Source organism: Argiope bruennichi, chromosome 3, assembly GCF_947563725.1.
Source record: "Argiope bruennichi chromosome 3, qqArgBrue1.1, whole genome shotgun sequence".
Classification (NCBI taxonomy): Eukaryota; Metazoa; Arthropoda; class Arachnida; order Araneae; family Araneidae; genus Argiope; species Argiope bruennichi.
Window position 1 is genome coordinate 20,127,777 of NC_079153.1, and position 10,206 is coordinate 20,137,982.

The window sequence follows — 10,206 nt, forward strand, 5'->3', positions numbered from 1 at the left end:
ATATCACCAATTCACGAACATTTTAAAAGTAGCCTTCTCATTCAGAAATGCCAAATCATAGGAAGTGGACTTAAGCTTTGCGGGGGAGGGGGTAATTTCGAAATGAGAATTAGGTTTATTTTGATACGTGATAATTAAAGCATCACCAGTTCAGCATTTCAAGACGTTCACGAAATTCATGGGAATCTAGGAATTTATACAAGGCTGAACATCTTGGTTAATGGTAATTTTACTTTGAAAGCAGGGTTTTAAAAGCTATTGCAAACACAAAAATGATGGTATTATTGTATGCAGTCCATCATGCATCACAAATGAGAAATGGTAGGATTTTCATTTGCATTCCAGTGACTCTAGTGAAAGATTTCCTATCGTAATGATAAGCGTATAACGGTAATTAACAGAGTCTGAATGCGAATTGTAAGTTGGAACTGTATTTATGATGCATTCTTTTTTTCAAAAATTGTGACGAAAATCAGCATTCCTCTATTCACAATATGAAAACATGTGGATAATTTATAATTTTAGGTATTAATTCTTATCATGGACATTGTAGCGATCTACCATGTTTAAATGACCGCGATTGGTGATGTGCACGCAGCATAGTCGAAGTTAATAGATAAATAATGTTGTGACAAATAATAAAACATTCAATGGGAAGCGTAAGACAGATGTGTTCATGAGGACAGTTCAGCAAAATTTGGTTTTTATGGAATGTAAAATAAAGATTCGGGTCTTTTTATGTACAATTATCGGTTATAACGTCTCTGCTGGATTTGTTAGGTTAGATCCTAGATGACAAGAAAAACATTGCTTGAATCACAATTCTAGGCATGATGGTCACAAAAAGGGGCAGTAATTTTAAGATTTTATAATTTTCTTCTCGGTTTCTTCATTATTGGGAAAGTAGCGTTACCAGTATTTACCATTCAAAACTATCGATGGCATTTCGATGGAATATGGTTTTCTTCATGAAATAGATTTAATTTTTAAAATACACCTATTTTTAAATTTTATAATAGGAATTACTTAGTTTCATAGAAATTACAATTCTAACAAAATTAATCGATCATATTCATCCAATATCCTAGATATATTAATTTATAATTTTGCACACAAATTTGTTTCTACCATTTCCTACAAAATAATAAGATATTTTTAATTTTTTTATCTTTTCTTATTTGATATATCGGATCTAACATAAATATTTTCATTTTTAATAAATTAAATATAATTGTTTATTTTGCTTATCAGTTCATTAATTTCAATTTTTGGTAATATTTCTTTCAAACCAAAATTATTTTTTCTTAATTTGCTTAGATTATATTTAGTTTAAAAATATTTATCAAAAATATGTGCATTTAAATTAGAAAGTGCTGGCTCCCTGGCATAGGCGAAGCGCGCCTTCCCTGTGATCTGGGCGTCATGGATTCGAGTCCTGGTTCGGGCATGGTTGTTCTTCATCTGTTCTATCTGTGAGAGTGTGAATGCCCCCCCCCCTGTAAAAAGAGGTTGTGTAAGCGAATGTGATGCGTGAGTAGCTAAGTCGTACTCTTGGCCCTAGTTGGCGCTACTAAAAAAAACAAGAGACGCCCTCCCCCACACCAGCTTAAAATCGCTGTCTTCGTAACAGCGGGCTTGTTCATGGCAAGTGCCATAAGAAACAACAACAAATTAGCAAGTTTTTAATTTCCTAGAATATATTTAAACACATTCAGAATTATTATCACTGTAATAAGAAGTTTATATAGCCATCTCTGAAGATTTTCTTATGAATTGATCGTTCTAGACGGCCATGTCTCTAAATGAGGACTCTCTGTCTGAAGAAGGAAACAAGTTTCAAACATTTTACTGTCAAATTAATGTTTAGACTATCGACTAATCCCATTCCTTATGTTTTTTTTTTAATTTTATATCAAAAATTTTAATAACCCATACAGGAAAGGGTTAAGAGCTGAGGGTGGAGTATGGCGGAGACACGAGGCCATGGATTCAAGCTGTCAGCCAGATAATGGAAAGATATGACTGGCGCTAACTATAATGTGGACTGTTTCCCCAATGACTAACTACTTGGAGATTATTTGTCCATATTCTTAAATTTCTTCTATCTAAACAACGATACAATTTTTCAGTCTAACAATACACCATGTCACTGGGCCAGACTGGTTCGCAGTTGATTTCAAGAGCATGCTGGATAATATCAAAAAATGATGTTGTCATTTAGATAGGCAAGAGATATAAATCTCGACGAAAATGTACAGGACATGATCCAAAGACCAATTTGTGCACAAAATTCTTCACTGGCAAATCTCTTGCTGTTTCGGGCTTCTATAGAGATAGTGTAGATAAATATTTCCTCAAGAAATTTCCGATGACTTGTTCAGACAGTGTCACATCGAGCTGTATTTCACTGAATAGAAATAAAATAGAACTCTGAATAGAACACGGTAATAGAAGATATTCTATAAAATATAGTACTTCAATGTAAACGACTATTGATGAATGAACATGGATATATATATTAACTATGCAATCACGAATCAATTTTTATGCATATCTTATTAATAAAATATTTTGTAGGTTGTAATGGTTATGGTGGTATTTTATGGTTATATCTCAATAATACTATCGGCAGCAGTGCCTGCATTGTCTTCCCAGAATTATGGAAGTAACAACTTTGGCTCAAGGAGATCTAATCTACTAGCCACACCGAGAAACTTACCAAGGACCTCACCTTCATCAAGTGGTTATACCCATGATGTAAGCATTTCATTTTCAAAATATTTATAATCAAAAATTTTAATATTCCATTATTCATAATACGATGCTATTCTAATAGAAAAGAGCAAATGAATTTTTTTAATAAGTTTACAATAAAGTTGAATTATTGCCACAAAATATTTTCACAAAAGTTTTGACTCATCTGATAGGAATGTTGTATACATGAACTGATAGACACCATATTTTTAAAAAAGGAATTCCGAGATTTTTCGTATATTACTTGATTAGTAAAAATATGAATTTAACTGCATATATTTTTAATAGGTAGCTGTGAATTGATAATGAAATCTTAGAATAGGAACCGGATGGTGGCAAGTTTGGAATTTAATTTCGGCAAATATCAGCCGTAACAAGGCCTAATGCATATTAAACCCTTCAAATTCAAAGCATTTGGACATATCAGTTGTATTTTGATTATCTATCGCCTAATCTTAAAATAACCTTTTTATAATTTCAAAATTGCTTGTTAATCAAACACTAACTTACCAAATTAATGTGATCAGATAAGGGCTCAATACTGAAGGGTTTCGATAAAAACAACAAAAAGAAGTTTATAAATAGGTTGAATTAACCCAAAACTCGTAAAAATTAAGTCTGGTTCCTGAGTTATTAAAGACTGATCATTTCAAAATTAATTGCTGAAAGTATCATACGTTGCAATATTATTGACAATGTAGCCCTAAATTTCTTGATCATCACACACAAATTCTGTCTTTTTTAAATTTCTTTATTTCTAGTAAGTTTCATAAATTATTAAACTTTACCAATATGTACACTGAATCTAGAATAATTTATAAACTTATTGAATTTATATATATATATATATATATATATATATATATATATATATATATATATATATATATATATATATATATATATATATATGCCATTTCATTGTAAGTAGTCCCAAAACCTTACAAATTCAATTACTTTATAGTCGACGATCAAGGAAATACACATAATCGAGATGAAGAATCAAACGGAAATGGAACAGTCAAAGGATACTACGGGTACACCGATATTTCAGGGCTGTTCAGAATAGTTGAATATACCGCAGATAGAAATGGATTTCGAGTTAGTATCAAAACCAACGAACCGACTTTAGTTGGAAGGAAAAGTCCTGCTGACGTACGATTGAATGATTATCCATCCGCCTCAGATATGCGAAATGAAAATGAACCTTGGGAATATTCAGGTAAATAGTAGGTTTGTTTTATATAAATGAAGTCAAAAAAATATGTTCGAGAAATTATGATAGAAGAATGATTAGTAGTATTTAATTCAGGAAAACTGAGTCTTAGTGAATTTTTAGTTTTTCAATATACATTGAGTGTTTTTTACAGATTTCAGATAGCTGAAAAAGAATATATTAGTAAACATTTTTCACTTGTCAATAAATTTAAGAAATTACTTTTACGATTGCATACATCTGTCATTTCTTAGAATTTTAATTCTTTGATATACATTGTTTTTAAAATCGAAATATCTTTTGTATAAAATATTATAATGTACAAAATCTCTTTTTAAGGTCTATGCATTGAAATGAAATAGAAATTTAAAAACAATGGTAGAAATAGTGATAGTGCTTTCGTTAAAATCTTAACATTGTCCAGTAAAGGAGTATCTACCACAAATTTTCTTATATCAAAATCATCTGTATCTATAATCCTAAAGAATTAATAAAAAAATTGAAGTAGTAGGTAGTAAGTAAAATTACGTCAAAATGAAAATGATATTGTCGAGAAGAAAACACTTTTAATTTTATGATGGTGTAAATTTTTTGTGGATGTTTCGGTGAAAGAATTGCAAAATATTGTTTACTTTATAACATTGATTTTTGTTTCTCTGGCTCAGAAAGACTTTATAGTTTTTGATTTGGTTTCAGCAATTGACTTTTGCTTTTAGACATTATTAGACCAATACTTTAAAATAAATAACAACCTAGCAAAAAAAAAAAAAAAAAAAATGCCGTGTTAAAGTAAATAAGAAGTTTAAAAAAAGTAGTGTTACGATAATTCAAGTTAAAAATTAATTTTAATATGGTTAAATTTTTTTCAAGTTAAGAGTTGAAAGAAATATTATGCAAAAATTAATTTATATAATTGAAAATGGAAAAATTTTGACTTTAATATGGTATTGAAATATTTCTTGTAATAGTATTTGTTCCGAAATTACTACAGATAAATTGTAACATTTCGGTTAATTTTTAATTGATTGAATGTTTAATTAACTTTTGCCCTATGAAAAGTAGACGTAATTTTTCTCTTGTCTTAATGAATAAATGTGAAAGATTTGCTTGAAACCTGCTCAATCGTTTAGAAGGAGATATGGAATATACACATATGCATGCATGCGTAACTGAATTTTGTTAAATGAAGGATTAAAGAAAGACGCAGATTTCGATATCTGCGTAGTTGATTTTCATCACTAAGTTACTCAAAAATTAAAGAAGACATTTTCATTAGCTCCCTGATTAGTTACGTTTTGAAGGATAATGATTTTAAGAAAAAGCTTTAAGCAATTTAGAGAAAACAACTTGGATTGATTTTAGAAATATTGCCTGAGTCAAATGCCCTTCGTTCAAGAAGTGTGGAAGATTCATAATGGGTAGGGATTGCAATACCGGTATACCGGGATACCGAATACCGGTATTTTGAGCCATTTGTACAATTTTGTAATACCGGTATTCACAAGTTTAAATATCGTTTTTTCGGTATTTACTAGAAATTTTTAAAATTGTCTCCACTATGTTCAGGTATCGCGAACATAGCAAAATAGTATACGTTTTTGTTTTTATGTCTCCCTAAGGGCGAATATAATTAGCTAATTAATAGCTTAATTAATTGCTTAAATCTAAATTAGACAAACATGGATTATCCCTGAAAGAAAATATTGTATCCATAACGACTGATGGAGGAACAGTTATGAAAAATGTTGGAAAGTTGATTGGTGCAAATCAGCAGCATTCAATTAGGAGTAATAAATGTATTATACCAAAAAAATAAAGAACAGGAGAATCCAAATACTGTGGATATAAAAACTTCGGATTCCAACTTTGAGGAGAGTAAGAGTGAGAGGGATATTGATAATGAAGATAATGACAATGTAATTGTTGAAGAAGATATTGCTTATGAGGATGAAATATTAACCTATCAAGAATTGCTTCCTATAATTTATAAAGTTCGAAAAATTAAGATATTTAAACGTCCCCTATAAAAAGGATATATTACTAAAATATATACTAACTGAAAATAAAACAGAATATATGTTAATATTAGATTCTAAAACACGTTGGAACAGTTTACTCCTAATGATGGAACGATTTTTGAAAACTGAGAAATCCAGTCCAAAAAGCAATAATTGACTTAAACTTGTAAATTAATTTTTCAGATAGTGAATTCGACTTAATATCCAGAACTATATCAGCTCTACTTCCCATAAAACTGACTATTGAGGCATTATGCCGGAGAGATTCTAATTTATTAACAGCTAATGCAACAATAAATTTCATGTTGCAGTCACTGAAAGAACAGCACACATCACTATCTCAAGAATTATATATTACATTGAAAAATCGCACAGAAGAAAGGCACACCGAAAAAAATATGTCTTATGGTATTTACATAATTATATTGATTTTAAAAATGAAAATGAAAAAAAAGAAAGAAAGAAAGAAAATAACCAATTCATATCTGATTAAATTTAGAGTAAATTTTCTTAAAATTTTTTACCCACAAACCTATCCACATTCAGAAGAATTCGGTTCTATTATCGAAGATTATGATATCACTACTGTCGATAGCGAAAAGGAATCGTCTCTTAAACTAAGAATAAGCGATAAATAAAAAAATTTCAACGAACCAAAATACAATACAGAAATCAGCTATATCCAAAACCATCCGACGAGAAATCGATTTATTTGAAGATGAGGGATTTAGAGGTAAATACTTGGAAAAAGTATATCGCGCATTGCTAACAGTACCACCAACTAGCATAGATGCCGAAAGAGCGTTTTCGACAGCTGGTCATTTTTACGCAAAATTACTTTTGAGGCTTAATGACAGTACAATGGATGCATTATGCGTTTTAAGATCACATTTCAAAAATTTGTAATAGTATCACAGACTAAATAGTGATGTTTACGCTTTTTTTGTGATTTAAATATATAAGATGTTTCTTTACTTTTTTGTGATTATATACTGTTATATTTTATAAAATGCAAATTATTTTTTGTGATATTTACACTCTCTAACAAAAATGGCAAATAAAACAAAGAAACACCTGTGTTTTCTTTCTTTTCCTAAAATTTCTAATACCGGTATTAAAATCGGTATCCCGGTATTAAGATTTAAAAAATACCGAATACCGGTATTGAAATTTTGGTCCGGTATTGCAATCCCTAGCTACAATGGAATTCTTCCATCGGCAATTGTACAAGAATGGATGTCGGGTAAATGGGATGGAAGACAATATTTCGAACCTGCAGAATATATATATATATATATATATACAGTGGCTCAAAAAATTGAGAGTACACCTTACGTTTACTTGATAAATGTGACTTTCAATATAAATAACACATTAACGGGAAGTGCAAACTAGTTTTTATTTTTACCCATAAAAAATGGTTTAATTTAGAGTAAAAATAAAGAAAAATCAACGAAACATTTCTAAATTGAAAATTTTCAGAAGCATTTTAAATAAACAAACGCAGAATTTTACCTCAAAAAATTGAGAATACACCAATGAAATTCTTGTAATATTTCGCATAGAAAGAAAGTGTCATTATTAAATTGCATGTCTTTTGGCTCTTATAATGGTCTCTAAACGTCATGGTACCGATTCGACCCATTTTTGGTGGTATCTGAAGATATTTTACCCCATTCATCTTGCAACACTTGTTTTAAATGGGTTTTGTTTCTAATTTTGTATTTTTGAACCACTTTTTCGAGTATCCCCCACGAATATTCAATGGCATTGATGTCAAGGTACTGTGGTGGTGTGTGTAACTGTTGTTTACAATGAAAAAGACATCATATTTTGAAGTTACGTGTATTCTGTTTGGGGACGTTGTCTTACTGGAAAATGAAATTTCCATCTAAACCCAAATTTTTAGCACTTTCCTTTAGATTGCTGCTACCATATGGTTCATCCAACTTGTTGCAGAAACTTTTCAAATCATAGGCAGAAGTGTAAGTGCTGAAACTGTGCTAAATGTCATTAAACAAGCTGGATATAAAAGTAGCATTGTTAGACAGAAACCGTTCACCAGCTTGCAAATTCAGAAAAATCATTTGAAGTTTGCAAAAACTCATCAATTGCAGACCAATAACCCTTGGAAGAAATCTATATTTAGTAATGAAAGAAACCTCAACATTTTTGCCAGTGACAACCATCTTACTGTATGGAGAAAGCCTAATACTGCTTTGTAACCAAAAAATGTACATCCTACAGTTAAACATGATGGTGACTCCGTGATGATTTGAGGTTACATGGTTTCATCCGGGGTAGGAAATTTAATTTTTATAGATGGCATTATAAATGATACGGGTTACTTGGATATACTTCGCAGCAATCTAAAGGAAAGTGCTAAAAATTTGGGTTTAGATGGAAATTTCATTTTTCAGTAAGACAACGACCCCAAACAGAATACACGTAACTTCAAAATATGGTGTCTTTTTCATTGTAAATAGCAGTTACACACACCACCATAGTACCCCGACATCAATGCCATTGAATATTCGTGGGTCATACCCGAAAAAGGGGTTCAAAAACACAAAATTAGAAACAAAACCCATTTAAAACAAGTGGTGCATGAAGAATGGGGTAAAATATTTTCAAATACCACCAAAAATGGGTCGAATCGGTACCATGACGATTAGAGGCCATTATAAGAGCCAAAAGACATGCAATTTAATAGTGACACTTTATTTCTATGCGTGATATTGCAAACATTTCATTGGTGTATTCTCAATTTTTTGAGGTAAAATTCTGCGTATGTTTATTTAAAATGCTTCTGAAAATTTTCAATTTAGAAATTTTTCGTTGATTTTTCTTTATTTTTACTCTAAATTAAACCATTTGTTATGTGTAAAAATAAAATCATGTTTGCACTTCCCGTTAATGTGTTATTTATATTGAAAGTCGAATTTATGAAGTAAAAGTAAGGTGTACTCTCAATTTTTTGAGCCACTGTATATATATATATATTAGTTAGGAAAGGATACTTGTTTGAAATTTTGTTTGGAGAATGGTTTGATATCGAACCAACAGAATGGATGAAGGGTGAGTGGAATATATTTTTTTAAGAGTTGATCAAGTTGGGAAAAGGATGTTTGTTTGAAATTTTGTATGGAAAATGTTCCGATTGCTTCTTTCACAGTTCTTCCTTTTCTTTTGGTTATGTACTGTTCCTGTTATCCACACAGTCCTTATGTTCAATGTGCTAGCGAAGTTATTAGGTTCCTGCTCCCGCTGCTAGCGAAACCGTTGGATGATTTTTTTTTAAGTTAAAAAATTCTGCCCGGTGCCTTTTACAGATGCCGAAAATACTTATCACTAAAAAGTCCTAATTATACGGCGGGAAATGGTAACCGTAACTGTTCCGAGGAAGTATTTGTTTATTTTGTTTGCCATCTTTATTGGCGACTTGGCATTGTTGGCGCTGTAAGGGGCACACTAAAATTCACTTTTACCCACAATTTTATATGGAAGGAGAGGTTATAAGATTTTTACTGGAGAGTATGCGAAAAAAGCCTGGGTGAGACCACTCCCGCTAGTTGACAGAAATTACGAAAAGTGATTCCTTCTCTGAACATAATAATAATAATAATAAAATTCTTTGATAAATGTTAACACTCAACGAGCAAGCACCTCACGTGAAACAAGTTGAAGATAATATCGACTTGAGTTCAAAATGAAGTTGAGTGCTGGAAAAAGGTCAAAAACAAATCCCTCTTTTCAAATAAAAGAAATAACGAAACAACTGTGTGAGCTGCAAATCTTACCTGTTACTCTTCATTTATGAAAATGTTTGCAGCGCAATAAAAAATGATTTTGAGAAAAATCCCTGGATAGAACTCATTTACCATTAGAGCTGTTGCGTCACGACCAAATTCCGTGAGACGTAAGTTTCTCTGTTCGGGAGTGGTAACAGAAGTAAGAGAGATTTTGAAAATATGGCGAAAGAGAAAAACCGTTTAATGTTTGTGCTGTGCTGTTTTGTTTCAAATATATGTTATCCATTTTCCTTCAGCGTTGTCATCAATTAACAAAACTGCCTACATTTATTTTCTAAGTCAATCCTAGTAGGAACGACAAGAGCATTACATTTCATTAATGAAAAATAATTCTGAATTTCGTAAAACAGTGCAAAGAAGTGAAATCTCATTGACCCTTATAGAATCGGGATTGGAATATGTATTC